The sequence below is a fragment of the Dermacentor silvarum genome, chromosome 7 (assembly GCF_013339745.2).
Source record: "Dermacentor silvarum isolate Dsil-2018 chromosome 7, BIME_Dsil_1.4, whole genome shotgun sequence".
Lineage (NCBI taxonomy): Eukaryota > Metazoa > Arthropoda > Arachnida > Ixodida > Ixodidae > Dermacentor > Dermacentor silvarum.
In genome coordinates, this window is record NC_051160.1 from 50,024,137 (window position 1) to 50,040,983 (window position 16,847).

General features: G+C 44.0%; 1 long non-coding RNA gene across 1 annotated transcript; it reads left to right on the top strand.

The window, feature by feature from the left end:
• Positions 1–8,391: 8,391 nt before the first annotated feature.
• LOC125946739 (uncharacterized) lies at positions 8,392–16,622 on the top strand. The gene is made up of 3 exons (XR_007467837.1): positions 8,392–8,475; positions 11,682–11,783; positions 16,523–16,622. It is a non-coding gene; the product is annotated as an uncharacterized LOC125946739 (long non-coding RNA).
• Positions 16,623–16,847: the final 225 nt, after the last annotated feature.

Sequence of the window (16,847 nt, forward strand, 5' to 3'; positions counted from 1 at the left end):
AGCAAGTAAGGCCTTGTTTTTTTTTACAATAATGTTATAATTGCCACTATCACAAGACAAAATAAATTCTGCGAAGGAGATGGTCTTCTGCAGAAGTTGTTTCAGAAAATGAGTTCGAATCTTGTGCAAGCTAGGGAAGATGGAATATTGACACAAGTGTTCATTAAAAAAGTCGAACACAGTCGTCGTGACAAAAACGACGACGAAGAGACTCGTGCGTATGCTGTTAGCTAAGCTGGCCAACGTTGCAATGCGCTGTGCAGATATACATCGTGTAGTCGACTGTGTCAATAATGCTTTACTCGCGTAATATTTTAGTGGAGTTGGACGTTCCCGGTGCCTCGCCACGGAACTCCCCAGCAGCCATGCCGCCCACCTTCCGGCTATGGCTCTCGATGATGACACTTTGTCACCACCGGCAACATCAGTTACAGCTACCAAACACATTGACCATCCTCAACCTCGAAATTCTTGCGCATCCTCCGACCAGAATGGTCGCGATATTGGGATTGGATCAGTATGTACGAGAGCGTTAGTAGAAATACCAGGGCTCAAATTGGCTCGGACGCCGTGTGTCTGGTTTCAGGTACACGAGCAAGTGCTCACCAGCAGAGACGTTTTCGGACAGAATCTCTGCGATCTCTGGAAACTCGTCTGGCCGCCAGCTAGCGGCCAGACGAGTTTCTGGAGGCCAGACGAGTTTCCATAGAGATCTGCCACCAGCAGATGAGTTTCCATAGAGCTGGCCGCCAGCTGGCTGCCAGCTGGCTTCCAGCTCGCTACCTGCGCCCAGTTATCCACCGAGTCATTTGTCACCTACATACAAGGTATGCTAGCTTTTTGCCGAAAGGTGGACGAGAAATTGACGGAGTGAGACAAAGTTGCCCATGTATTGAAAGGCACCGGAGATGATGCCTTCATCTTGCTGGTTTACGCCAAAATCTCCGTCATCGATGCAATCGTCGAAGAATGCTGCCGCTTTGAGCAGGCGAAAATCAACTTGAAACTGCTCAGTTTTCTTGCTTCTGCAATACTGCTGCGGCGTCATTCCGTGCCAATTTTGTCACCACACCACATTCCTACTGATCATTCAGTCCCGGCCATCTGTCCTTTTCAGACATGTTGTGCGCCAGGAATTTGTCAACATGGGTGTTCCTTCAGCCTGTGCTCACTCCCGACCTGACACCGGACTGGTGCCGATTAGTGTGCCTTGCAATGACCCGTACTTTTCGTACCGTTTCCGCAGCCCAGCTGGTTGGAACATCCCCGACTACAGAGCGATTTGGTTCTTTTGCTGTCAAATTGGACACGTTTTTTTTTTTTTGTGAAGAAAAAGAAACGTTTACTCATTCGTTAAATAAGATATGTATGAGAACAAATACCAAGGAGGATGTTGCAAAGCTCTGGGCTGTAGGGGGACCTCCTGATATTCCGTCCCAGCCACTCGCGCTGGCCGTACCCTTCCTGAAGCAACCTTGTCCCACCTTTTCACCCATTCACTGACCACACCGCTACTCACCACACCATGCGACACATGATGCTGAAGTCCCTGTGGATTATGCTCATTCGAATCACTCGTCCTCGACACAACGCCGTCAGTCCCCTTCACCATAACCTCACTGCTATTCTTCTCCAACCACCAACGCCTTTCCCCGGATGGAAAACTATATTATGCAGCTCCTCTTGGAGGTGATGCTGCATGCATCGACATCTTCGTCAGAAAAGGCAATAATTTTGCGCTCTACAAACGAACACCTAGGTGATGTCGATTTCGGTGGTGTTGATGCAAATGCACTGGTTTTTTCGGGAGCCCAGGTTTATATTATGAGCAGCAGCCTCAAAAGTCAGTGGAGGAAAGTCTCAACACGTGCTACCGCACAAAAACGTCCACGTCGCCCATCTCGGCACCGTTGCGTTTGTTGGAATAAGTACTGCCCGTATCAAAACCACCGACTACCTAATTTAAGCCTTTTTATACCGCGCTCGACTACACACACACAAACCTATCCTTCGACTTGATTTCTCACGATGTAGTCTGCCCTCATTCTTCCCTCATCCTGTCGGTGCCCTCTGCGTGGAACTACCTGCTGTTCTTGGTTGTCCTGCCAATCCCCCAAGCAATCTGCGTACTACCGGCTTTGTCCGCCTGCCGTCTAAACTGATCAGGTTCACCAAATTGCGCTCCTTCATTCCAGTGCCCGATGGTCACTACGTCGTCACCCAACTTGATGATATAATATTAATGCAATATGACACTGTACCTCACTCCATCCCAACCGTTACTGCTAACCGGGCGTGGTTAACTGCCGCCAAGTTTGGCTTGACAAAGCAAGTACTCCCTCAAAGGCATGTCGCTGGCAACTCTGTTGAAAAGAACCACATTGCTACATTTGTAGTGCACTCCTGCTCTAACCCTCCCAAGGCTCCATAGCGCGTTCTTTGCCTTGACGCCTCATTTACGTAAATGATGGTGACAGACAACTTACCTGAGCAATCCACCACTCTTTGCCACCTCTTGGCTGCCTACTATGACATCGCCTACGCCAACGTCATGAGGCTTCCTTGCGGGCCATCATTGACCGCCTCAAGTTTTCGCCTTCCAACGCGTGGCTATGTATGTTTGTTCTGCATGACGACATATTACACCACCATAATGTGCAAACTGATGGTCCTGCATACCTGCTCGTCGTTCCCAGACACATAAGCGCTACGGTTCTCCATGAACTTCCCGACAAACCTACGACTGGAAACCTCGGCATCTCTCGCACTTACGGACAGGGTCCGCCGACGCTTCTTCTTTCCCGGCTTTTGCCACGTCGTGCGACGAAATTCTACTGCGTACCAGAAATTCCGACGCCGCAAAACATCGTCGACGCTACCCGACGGGTACCTGCCACCTCTGGAAACCCGTCCGAATATTTATTCAGCGTTGGATTGGACATCCTGGGCCCCTACCCTCAATCAACCTGTGGCAACAAGTGAGTCGCCGTCGCCACCAACTACGTCACTCACTACGCCACTATGCGAGCGCTTCGACCATGCTGCGCCACAGATGTTACCCATTCCCGGCTACATGATGGCATTTTACAACATGGAGCACTAGGCAAACGGCTCACAGATCGTGGCAACACTTCCCTCTCAGGAGTCGTCGTCGTCTTCTTGAGCGCGTGTTCAACTAGCGGTAAGCTGAAGCCGTCGTGCCACCCGCAAACAAACGGCATCAACGAACGTATTTATTGGATCCTTACAGACATGCTTTCGAAGTAAGTGTTGTCTGACCCCACGAAATGGTATCTCGCTTAACCCAATGTTAGAGTCGCCTATATTTGCTGCATAATTACACTGCTAGTTGCTCTCCAATTTTGCTGAACTCCGGTTGAGACCCTATGCTACGTCAGGACAAACTATTTCCTACTTCCATCGCCCACACCCCCAGACAGTGAATATATACGTGATGCCATTACCCAAGCCGCCCATGCACGGCGCATTGCCCACGCTCGTTTGTTGACCTCGCAAGAGAACCAGCGGCTTTTGTACAACCAACGACACCGAGACGTGCTCTCTACACCAAGTTTCCTGGTGCGCCTCTAGTGCCCCTCTCGTCACGTTGAGCTCTCAGAAAAGCTCCTCTCTCGGTATACAAACCCCTATCTAGTGCTTCGCGCCATTGAGGCTGTTACGTATGTTTTCGTCTCCAAAACTAGTACAATGACATATTCATCACAACCAAGTGGTGTCGTCCACGTCTCTCGCCCTAAACCGTACCACTCTACTGCTGCCGCCAATGTTTACACGCACTGGGACGGCTCTTCTGCCACAGAGGAAAAATGATACGCACGTTTTGCACGACGACAAAGAAGAGGATCGCGCGGAATCTCTTATCTAAACAGGCCCGCGTGGCAATGGGTCTGCTGTGGGATCAGTGCTTCATTCACGTAATAATATTTAGGCAATTTATGCTATATTACTTTTATGCAAAAAGCTAACATTTTAACGCATGCATACGAAGCAAGTAAATACATATTCAAATACGTAAATAGTGTTTATTTGAACGAGCCAGACAGTTTATACCAACGCAAGACTTAAAGCCCGTCATCCTAGCATTTTATTTATGGCTGCAGACCCCCAACTGCTAACATTGGCTAGCTTTTAATTTTGTGGGTAAAATTGGTTTGAATTAATTTCACTGTAAAAAACTGACATCCTAATTTGCATGTCAAGACGCTGCTATGAGCTCCATGCCCTTTTAATTTGATTTCATTTTGGCATGTAGCTCGCTATGTGCGACTCAAATGTTCGTTTCCGACAGCATCGGAAACTTCGACTTTGGCTATGGGTCCATACAGTCTGTGCATATTGCTTGGCATATTCTATAAGGGAATAAAAATTGAATTGAATTGATGATCAGCTGCAGGTCAGTTACATCACTGATTCTGTTAAAGTGCTATTAGTGTGATTGTTATCAGTTAAATGTTTATTTATTGTCCACTCAGTTTATATTAAATTCTTTGTGATAATAATATCAAAAGTGAATCGCTGAATTACTGCCTTCGCTAATATTATAGAAATTGATCGCGTAGTTTTAGAAATATGACGTTCATTACAATGTACGCGAATTTTTCCAAACTGAAACATTACCACGGCAACTCCGCACTCAATTAAGAAGGTGCAGTTACAAATCAATTTGTCCCCATGATCAAGAATATGGAGTAGACAGGCTTTGATAAAAAAAACACTTTGCCTTAATCCCTTGATATGTAATCTAAAATTCAACATTCCATTTGAGACAGCACTGCAAGCAGCCTTGTGAATTTGCAATTATTAAGCCACCTGCGTGAGTTACAGGTAAATTCTGGGGCCGAATTCACAAAGCGTTACTTTCGAAAGTACTTTCTGCCATTGGCCAACCGCCTTCGCTAATAATAGGTCCAGCATCAGGATTGGCTCAAATATTCTCTTACGAACCATTTTAGCGTAAGAAAGTTTTGTGAGTTCGGGCCCTGCTTCATTCGCACACAGTCCTTGGCCACATAATTTTACTCGTGGATGCGTCACCGTGTTGCAGAAGAAGATGAGTTGTTATAAGAAATGTGTAGCTGAATATTCAATGTATTATTCACTGAACTAAAGTTGCAAGCCTGCAGCGCCACTATTTCTTACTAAATTCAAATTAGTTCATTTATGTTCTCTGTTTCTTTAAATCCTAGCTAACTGCTCTATTCTTGGGAAAAAACAGTTCACGAAAGGATCTTGTGCTGAAACTAAATAAGATAACGGCGAGAGAATTCTATGCGGCTATAGCAATTTGCTGAGACTCCAGACACAACTTTATCAATCTCCAAAGCGGTTATTTCTGGGTGAGCTCATTTTACCGCAGAATAATATGTCGCGGCTGACGGCTCTGCCACCGTCTTCTGACAGTGCTATTAAAGCAATTATGAAGCAATCATATTTTTCCTAGCTCTTATAAAGTCGGTAAAAGGCTGTTTAATCTGTTTTTAGGTCACGTAGGCATCACCTCAAATATGAAATTCGGAACGTCAACTTGAGTTCATTAGTAGATTTTGCAGAAAGGCGTAAGTAGTCCCTGTTTGGGGCAAACATTTCCCTCACCAAACGTTTCAATTTGCCGGTAAATATTTTATATGTGCATGAAAATCGTCAATATGCCAAATTTAACTGTTGCGCTACTGTTAATAATATGGCCCCTCAGGTAACGTAAACACCTGTTACCAATTCCCTGATAGTCGTGAAGAAACTGTTCAGTTGCGTTGTGTTCATTTGTTTACGAAAATTTTTGTTTTCCGACACAAAATAAACTGAAGGAACGTTTGCGAAGACGCCATCGGCGACAGCGGTAGTGACTCAGCAGGTGTGGCATACACGCCGATTGTTGGAAGTCACGCGAACTCTTAAGGATGCCATGGTGATCGCGAGCCACGCAAGGGCGCAAAGGACTGAATTCCAGTTCCATGCTTGATAAGTGCATTAGAAGAACCAACTTGCAATGCTTACAGTTCTCTTGCACTAGAAACAATCTTAAAAGACGCGCGCAACGCGTAGCTTTTTTGACTACGAAACAAGAAAAAAAAAACAAGTGGAGGCATTGTCCTGCTCCGAACAATCGGCTCGGTGACAAAGCCAGGCAATATTTCGCGTTTCGCTTCTGGAATGAGCATTGTGTGCACAAACGCCAGTTTTTGGCCAAGAGTCTGTGTGCAAACCATGGTAGAAGCGGAGCAAATCATAAAAGGCTGGCGGACAATATCTCATGCGTTCACTGGACTCTGACATACGCTGAAAGACTTCCCTCGCTGCATCTCACGGACAATCAAGGCTTCAAGTATCATCGCCACTGGCCGCTCTTCTCATCGCGGCAACGCTACATGAGACGGGCGATAACCCGCCGGGCGCAGTTTCTGCAAGGCAACAGCGGTTGTCTCTCGCCCTGCATCCTGCCAACGTATCGCCCTCATCTCTCTGCCCACTGCCTCGGATTCTTAGAACACCGTCCTGCGAGCTCATATTGCTCAATAGCAATGCTAATCAATCGAAAGGCAGAGTCGCCTGCGTGTTCACGTGCAGGAACGAGCGTACAGCTGCGCACGATACGTGCAGTGCTCCTCGTAAGACTAGGAGCGTTACTGGACGTGTTATGCGGCTATCTTGCTATCACACCCAGTACGTCTCTTTACGAACAAAACTCCCAATTGCATTTCATCTCGGAGGCTGAACAAGCGGGACAACACATTCCCGCAGCCTGTCGATAAACTGAAGTGGAATGCCTTGCGTTTGAGAAGCGCACTTAAGTCTCATAGAAGAAATCACTCAATTGGCGTTGAATAATCTCCTACAATTACCAACAGAAGGGCGTGGTTGATGGGTTAACAAGCAGACGACACTGTGATATTTACTTAGTGATTCTCACAAAGCGCAATACAGTCAACTCGTATTGTGTGCAGGTCACAATACGAGTTGACTAGTATTGTGACCTGCACACTGACCGGCTCTTCAGGGACCCCAAACGCACGCCGACCACGACTCCTCGGAACGCTCACTCGCCTCTCGCTCCCCCAACCCCCTCTGACGGTTTTTTTTTCTTTTTTTTCTTTTTTTATAATTTTTTTGCCACTTTCTCGCTCTCCCGCTCTTGTCCCCTCGTCTTAGAAACCGCGCCTAGCCAGTCAAGCGCCGGCGCTCATTTTCTTTTCAGTCTCTCCCTTTACAGCCAGCCACAGCGGACATCGACGTGACGTCACTCCACTAACCCTTTAAAACTAACCCGCCGAGGATGACGAGGCCGCCTTTGACGAAGATAGGTCCTCCTATCGAAACGTTGGCCAGCCTTTCTGAGGCACCTTATCCCTGTTTATAATCCTTATTCCTCGTGTGCTACTCCATTAGTCAGCCATCTTTTTTTATTTTCTGCTCCTGTGTTTCCTGACTATTCATGAACACGTGTCCATTCTAGCATCTGACTGGAATGGCATGGCAAGAACTTTATTATGGTCCAGAAAAACTAGGGCCCGAGGGCAAGAGCCCCCAGGCTAAGTCGGAGGCTCCGCCCACGTAGGCACCGGTAGGGCAAAGGCTTCCCCGATGTTGTGAGCTCTCCGGACGGCCAGGAGTTGATCTTGGAGGACATGCGCCGACTCTAGTCCGCAGGATATGTGGCGACTCCGGACCCGCTGACCCTGATAATAAAACAGAAATTAACCCCCACTTAAGCGACTCATGTCCAAAAAAAAAGCTGAGAAAGCTTCCAACGCGAGGTAAAGAAAGATTTCCTCCGTCAAATTGAAACGTAAGTTGAAAAAAAAAGAACGCGAGCCTGACAGCAATATTTTTCGTAGTGTCGAACGTAAGTTTCTTTGGACATCCAAACCCACAAAATTTCATAATCGCTTACATATATACGGGTATTTAGCCCTAAAAATGGTTATACGTGTGCTTTTTATTGTTACGTATTTTGCTGACGGCGAAAAAAATATTGATCTTACTTTGAAACTTCCAGCTTTAGAACACTGCCAAAAATATCGTACTTCACCCGCTACTCTTGCCAAACTTTATTGGCGGCCACATTTTTATCCATTTATCAGTTTCATTGCAAATTGCAATAAAACACATTCAATACTAGAATAATAAGGGAATTGCACACGAAAAAGAACTGTAGCTTTTTTTTATTCATCAGTCATTCTTCCGCTTTGGGAGCATTGAACTGTGCAGGGACATCTTTACTCGGGCCTAATGGCTCTACTACAATAAACACCTTTGGATTGTAGTGCGTGCCTGGTGTACGCGACTAAAGAAAGACCCAATTTGCTTTTATGACACGTTTTCATTCTCTCTGAGATCACGCTATTTCTGCATCTTTGGTGTTTATCCTTACAGGTGACTCTTGTAAGTTCGTCTGTAATAAACCACTCAAACGCCTGTGCATAGAGGATTCCAAGGGGCAGTGCTCTTGCCAATGTGGTAAGAATAATGTGTTTAAGTGGCGGTGCACTATTCCTTGTTGAATATGCTTCATGCTCACATGATAGCCACTTCGTCTCTTGCACAGCTTTTATTATGCGCTTACCGGTCCTAGTTTCTTAGCAAGTTGAAATAATAGAGAAATCAAATTTTACTTTATATTTTAACATATGTATGGCTGTAGAACAACTGCCAGAGGTGTTACACATAGGCTTTTCATACAGCAGCAGGAGTGCCGCGTGAAGGGTTACTGGCGCAAATTCTAAACCATTTTATATACTGCAGAACCTAAAGCGACGTCCGCGCACTGTTCGTGTTTGACATTTATGTAGGCATAAGAAAAAATATTACAGCGTACAATGGCAGTCAAATTGCTGTGAGTACGCTTACTTGAAGATCTGGGCCAGTGAATTTTACAACAACGAGCTAACGAAAAAGTACACGTAAAAAATATTGGGCGCTTTCACTGGATTTTCTACACGTCACCTAAGCATTGATTATACAATGACAAACATTTCAACAAATTTTTGTAGGCCTTGCGTGCAACAAATGTGTGAGTGTTCCTACATCGATATGTACGCGTATAGCTACAAACCTTGTTGGATATGCAGAACAAAATAGAAATGATAAATAAATTGCATTGTCCACATTTCCCACATTCGTACTCGCATATACAGACATTCGGTCATGCTGCGATGGTTATTAGTTTCCCTGCATCCTATGATACACATAATGGCTCTGTGCTTGTTGCACATGTGATGATCAGGTAGTCAGAGCACCTGTAATAGTGCATATACAGGGTGTCCCAGCTATCACGCAGCACGATTGAAAAAAAAAAGAGGAACGGCGTTACGCGAAGCAAACCTAGTGCGTATTGTTTCCAGTACAGTGGAGTAGCCGCCAGTATTTTTTTAGTCACTGAGATTTATTTAATTAATTGTAATTAATGATCTAACTCGAGAAGTGCTGACCTAATTATCAAAGCGTCAATGAGAACATTGTAGAGCAACGTGAAAAACTCCCGATACAGCTTTCTGTTTTTCCGAGTGTGAAAGGAACCCGCGAATGCACGCAGAATTGGCCCATAACTGGTCGCTCGAGCCACTTTGCGTGTATTCGCGGGCTTGTTTCACGCTCGGAAAAACACTTTTATGTAGCACGTACTGAGCAACACAAAACTGTATTCAGAGTTTTTCATGCTGCTCTACAATTTTCTCATTGACACTTTGACAATTAAGGCAGTACTTCTCGAGTTAGATAAAGAATTAAAATTAGCTAATTAAGTCTCAGTAAGAAAAAAAGTTACTAGCGGCTACTCCATTGCACTGGAAACAATACGCACAAGGTTTGCTTTGCGTAACGCCGTTCCTCTTTTTTTAAATCGTGCTGCGTGATAGCTGTGACATCCTGTATATAGAGCACCATATAAGAAGATAGAGTACCATTATGTATATGGTACCCAATGGTACTCTATCGTTCGTCAGATTGCATTCGGATATATATTGAACAGGATGCGCAATATTCCATTCAAAATAACATTGGGAGTTTGTACACGTCGCGTAGTAACCGAATAATGAATATGATCATTGAAGGCCATACCGTTTAAAAAGAAGTCGACGTTTATATTTCTTCTTTCTGCTGTTTCACGTACCCACACCAGTTCTGATTATGAGGTACGCCGTAGTGAAGGGCTTCGAATTTATTTTGAACACCTGGGTCGACGTTCATGTTTAAAATTTCATAGTGTACTCTATGCTTCTTCCAGATTGCTACATTTTCCTATACTGCTTGAGTTTCCGCTTGCTTGCCTGCTGCTGGTATGAGCACCTTTATTTGTACTATCTCTTCCCTTTATAGCTGCGATGTTTAACGCAAATCGTGAGACATAAAAAAATGTCCAGAAGGAATGTTAATATTGCGACTACATACCATAATTTCCTGTGGTACCACGCTTAGCGAGAGTAATGTTTTTGGATCACTTTCTCTCCAGGTAGGCCGAGTAGCTTTATGGCTTCTTCACCGATAGCGTATAGTGCAAGAAACTCGAAAGTAGATATTAAAATGAAATTGAGAAAATCGGAAAAGCAAAAAACGGGATCTGAAAATGCGAACACAAAAATGGTGTTTATAAACCTTTCCGAACATAAAATACACCTGGAGAAATATTCATATTGTTTAATGCCACGCACAAGAAATCAGAAAAGCCACTGATTATGAACAATTTCAGAGAAGAATAACTGAACACAAAAACATCAGCTTATTGGTTGCATCGACAACGGTGTGAGGATGTTTATGCGTAGACGTAGACAAATTCGAGGTCATCTAGTGCTTAAGCGCTGCCACTAGCCAATTTTTCTTAATTTGTGATAACTTCATATACATTAACTGGCCAGTACACTTGGCAAACCACCTAAATTTGCGTTCGTTTGTATCTGGTATATAACAGAGAAATGTCTAGGTATTTAGCAAACAATTTCTTTCTTCCGTAGGACTCCTAAGTAGAAACTACAATAAATGTTCTCTTCCTCGGGCACGCCGGCAGCCTGCTTAGCTTGACAATGTTTCAGAAAGGAATTTTCTAAACTGCAGAGAGCACCGAAACGGATCAGAACACCCTTTGAAAAACGTCAATCTTCTAGGAACCCGCCATGGTAACTTAGCGGTTATGGTGTTGTGCGGCTAAGCACGAGGTCAGCGGGATCGAATCCCGGCCGCGGCGGCCGCAATTCGATCGCGGCGAAATGAAAAACAAAAAAACGCCTGTGTCCCCTGCATTGGGACCATGTTAAAGATCCCCAGGTAGCCAAATTTAATCCGGAGTCCCCACTATGACGTGCCTCATGATCAAATCGTGGTTTTGGCACGTAACACCCCAGAATTAAATTGAATATTGTAGGAAAATTAACGTGTGCGGCTGACAATAATAATGGTTCTGTAGAACAACGTCCTCAATCTAGTTATCTAGGTTTGAAATGTAAAATATGCGGGTCAGTGTATTTTGGTGTTTATTATGTGGTAGATATTTCTAAAGACTGGCTGCTGAATACAATTTATTGCTGATATACAAGTGACACAAGCGCAGTACCAGGGCAACAAGCGACTTATTCATTTCACATATCAATTTGCACATCTCCCCAGCTGTATTCTTTCAACTAAATATAAAAATATCACCTAATTTTTTAGGACCCGATTTCTCTTGCATGCAGTAAACAAGACATTTCCATGTCCGCCTCCGAATAACGCCACTTGTCCCAGTGGTGCTCCGGACACTTGCTACGCGGACAACGATATTTGCTTCTGCAAATGCTGTAAGTGAAACCTTGTTTTACGGCTTTTAGAAAACGGTCACTCACCAGAAAATTTACCTATGATAAAGTGTTCTGCGGAATTAGCACTCGTTAGTGCTGCTCTGTGAAAGTTGGTTGTTTTATCATACCAGCAACATCGACTCATACGCGCACACTTATTTGAACTGTGCATGTTTTCCGTAAAATTAACTCAAAATGAAATTGCGAGATGACAGATCCAGTCGAAATGAAAGGCTGATCCTAGAAGTGATGTGGGAAAAACCAAGATGTAATTGAATGAGAGCGCTTTGTTGCGATAGTTTCAATGCATTTATATGCATAGTAGTAAAGGGCGTATACGCATGGTAGTAAAGCGTGAAACAGCCAGCCGTTCTTTCTGTTGACTTCGGAAAAAAGGGGGATTATAAGGCAAGATACAAATTATAGGTATGCATGTGGCCTTGCGTTCATTTGCTGCGATAGGAGCAGGCCATGTTAGCAAATACTGTCATGTTGCTTGCCTGCTTCCACCTGTTTTTTTTTTCTTATTCTACTTAATCCATGACTAAATGGTGGATGCCTATGCTGCACACAACGCTGACTTCGTCCGCTACAGTACTGCTTTCTGTATCCCTGGGACCGCACGCAAAGAAATCGCTACTCACAGGTTTTACAACTTCTCAAAACACCGTACACATTGCCTAGCGTTAAATGTTGCTCTAAAGTTCAATGGGCCCAGCACCTGAAGAGAGTCTCTGAAGTTCCCAAAGTGCTGCGCCCCCACGTCTTAAGCCGGGGTGCGCCACCTGTTATGCTAGTGTTCAGGGACAAATGCCTCAACAATAAAGTGCTCAGTGGTGCTGTGATAGGAAGCAACCTATACACACAGGCCATGAGCACGTAAATATTGAGAATATGTTTCACATGCCTCTATTCCAGCTTATTTACAAAAAAGCCTTCACACATTCCTCTAAATAACATATCCAGTATGGAAACGCATATGGCTCAAGCTGGCTCGGCTTTTGCCTTTTTGTGCCTCACATCATCCTTTTCGAAGCTGCATGAATCTGATTTGCGGTGATTGTAGAAGTTTCGTTATTCGCCACATGATGCGGGTGAACATTCTATGAATAGGGAGCTGTCTAAGAAGGCGCTGGGATTTAGATGACAACTTATCCTTCAGGACCGGTGGGAACTGTAAACCTAGGCTTGAGCTATATTGCTTCTGTGTTATTAGAAGTAATTTAACAAGCACTTTCGAGCCAAGAATATTTAGTTAATTATGGCACAATTTCAATACTTATACTAGAGTATGAAATGACAAAGAGGTTCTATGTATTTGTGGCAGATAAAGATTTGATTGTGCCAATCGGCAACGCATGCTATACGCATAACTGTCCCCTGGCGTACGCATGAACAATCGAGTTTGTCGCCTCAAAGATACGTCAGAATGGCGGCTCCATACACAGATCGCTCCTCCGCAAGAGCATTCCGCGACGCACCGCGCTTCCTTCAGAGTGCTGCGGTTAGAGCACATACAAACCTACTCATTTACTCTCATACCTTGCCACTATCAAATGGGCTAAGTGAATTCCTGCGCAAACCAGTGGGATAATGTACGATCCGTTGCACACTTCAACTGCCGTCAGCATTGTCTTGGCGGAGGGCTCATTATTCTAATGAAATAATCCTTAACAAGTGTTTGTAGGCGTGTATACGGTAAACCACTAAACGTTAGAGCAGAATGTGCACAAAGTACACAACAATCGACCCTTCCAAAGGCCAAAATATACAGAAATAACGCATCAAAGACAGGAATAGTTTTGAGAATGTGGATTTGATCTCTTCAACTTAGACTTAGCAGCGCAATGCCACAGACGCTAAGCCAGTATCACGGGTGAATATTCAAAATATTCCTCCTCAGTTTATACTGGAACACCGTATGGGGCCCTTGGAAATAACTATAAGTGGTGGTACTGTAAAATCGTACAATTTCACTTCCGCATTTGTTCACAAATCGTAGCCTTTGGACGTATTTGCGGCTACTAAACATCGCGATTTTGACGCGATGTTTAGGTCGCGATTTTGACGCGAGCTCATTCAGCACACTTCTACTGAAAAAGCTTATTTTGCTTATTTTGTCATGCGACTACTGATTTTCAGAATTTTGATGTGCTGCCACTCTCAAATCTACTGCAGAAACACCGCCATGATGAACCTTTTCTAATATAATCTCATTGTTCCTTACGTGGAACGGCAATGCAAATTTTCGCACAGCTCTCACTTGCGGACATTTTCGTGGCTCACCGGCGCGGCACTGTTCGTCAGACACGGGTTTCCAGTAACTGCGATACGACAGCACTGTTTACGCATTCAAAATTTCTTGGTGTAATATGCACTAGCCATTCGTAGCTCGTAGACGTGTATGTAACAGCATGTTCAAGTTCAAAATCAATGATGAATTTATTAACTGGAACGCTGACACAATCAAGAGGCATCTGAGGCACGGTACAGCCAACGAAATGCCTATAGGCCTCATTAATAGAGTCATTGCAAGCCACCTGGCGCGCACAAGTACGGCGCTTTCGCTCCGCAAAGTCTTGGCTTTTGAGTGCCGCATATTAGAAGGGTGGCTTAACGCAAGCGTGTGCAGCCAAACAAAATCAAGTTTGCCACGTTCTATGGGGTACAGCTAGCAGAACTATCTCGTAAAATTAGGTCTCAGTTCCAAGCAGAGTTGCCTAATTTCTGCCCTCAAGAACTTCACGTGGCCCTTAATTGCCAGATGCTTCTATTTCTTTTAGTCTCTCGTACAGTTTTTTTAATCCGCAGTGACCCAATAATTTTGGGTGCATTTATTCAGGTAGATAAAAAAGTATTTACAAAATACATTTTCTTATTCGTTTTTGGGCATAAGTATTAGCTGGGAAATTGAAACCCAGCTGTAGTGCAGTCATGTTTAGATGGCAGGAATTTTACACTAAAAGCAAGAATTTGCCAATGTAGGAATTGTAGAAAACGTAACACCAATGCATTTTTATCAGGTATTAGAGACGGTGGTCTGTGAAGTGGCTCTAGTCTTATAGTGTCTGATAACCAAGCCTGTCTTCAACACTAGACAGCTTCAAATGGCACTTATTCACCGAAGTTAATTATTACAATTGTATAAGTAAATAATTTTGAACAGTCACATGGACTTTGCGAGTTGTTGCGCGAGTGCGCTCTGTCCGGTATTCAGTCTGAGCAGGCCCAATTGCGGTAAATGCTCCACTAGAATTTAAAAAAAACTATTCGGGGTAAATCAAACTGTGGTCGCCCATTACAGCATTTCTTACTGCCATATATACGTTAAACAGTAAAGATTACTGAACAGAATTCTTTGAAGGAGATTTCGCCAAGCATGTACAAAACGGGAAAGAGCATCTGCAGCCCAGTGGTGCCAGTAATGAACCAGCTCTGTGGGTAGTAGTTTTCCAGGCTCCCTCTTCTTCACCACGTGATGCGCTGTTGAATCATACTTGCGCGTACTTTCCGTGCTTCATTTCGAATTTCCAGTTCTCAGCGTATTGTGCTGGCTTTGAGAGGCCACACTTGGACGTCTAGTGGTGAAATTGCTGGATAACTATTGCCGCAGTGCTGTGCTTCCAGCAGGATCATATGTACAGAAATTCCTTCAGGCTACAATAAAAGGAATTACAAAAGCAGTGTGAGAAAAAAGCAGCAACCAATCTTACTCTATCGCTGTGACGAACACTGTGAGCGAGACACAAACGTGCAGTTGCGGCGGTCACTCTTCATTTATACAAAATTTAAAAGGGAATCGCACTCGTGCAATCTCACGTGAGTTAACTTACAGACCCGAAGGAAACACTCCTAAGGAATGGAAAAACCACTGTGCTTCTTATTTGCGCTACTAGAGTGTTATCAGTTTCAAGTAACACTGCAATAAGGCCAGAGCTTCGATTTTGTGAAACGGGTGCGATGCTATACGGAAGCTACATATTATGAGCAGTACAAAGCACACAATATCAGTGTACATGCTTGACGCTGAAACTCGGAAGCAATTATTGAGGAATTTCTCACGGCATTAAGCAGAATTCGGAATCTTGACACCATGGCGAACATAGGCTCTTGGTGGGTTTCCGGGGCCGAGTTCTCAATGCTTCTGTGCGTAAGTGATCTTTGTCATAGGCTAGCCGCAGTCGATAGCGACATGTCCAGCATTCCGACTGGCAGTAATTTCCACTTACGAACAATTCTAGGGTAATAGAGTTTAGTGAATATTAGACCTGATTGATCGTCGAACTGCCATCAGGATGGATATTTAAGGACGCCAAAATCTGTAAACGCAGCTTCATTTATTGTTGATAACACAGCCTGTTAAGTTCGCTGTTCATAAACTGTAGGACGATGCAGATGGTTGTTGTGTTTCACAGAAGTGTAGGATTGAATGTCCGCTTGGTGGCAATAGTTAGCGTCTCAACATATACAGCATTAAAGTTGGTTAGTGTGAGTACTGTTGCTAAGTACTATTGCTTTCCAAGAGCTCTAACAATAAACGTGAGCCACTGCAATACTGGGCACGCAACTGATGAAATGAACTTGAGTTGCATAACTGGTATTCAATTATAAAAAGCATGTCATTGAATCTGCACCCAAAAGTAGCCAATGTCAAGGTTTTGTTGACTCGTTTAAAGCCATAAGCTTTGCCAATTATCATGCTGATATTCGACGCCTGTGCATTTTTACCTGCATTACAGGGTAGGTGCACCAAGACGACCGCTTGGATTTGCGCTTTGTTTCTGTGCTTCGAACTGTGCAGGTATACACCACATCCTTACTGGAGAAAAATGAATGGAGAAAAATAAAGATTATGAAATCATGTACACCTTTATTGTTTATTTTTACTTAGGCTCGGCGAAGCTATGATGGAGCTTGTCTTCCTACAAAATATAGCGCGACTTGGGAAAGTTATGCTGACATCTCTGGCTTAAATGCATTTCCGAAAATAATGTAAATTACGGATCTGCAAAAATTCATATTATTTTGCAGGTTGGAGGCTTATAACACCAGTGCTATTGAATA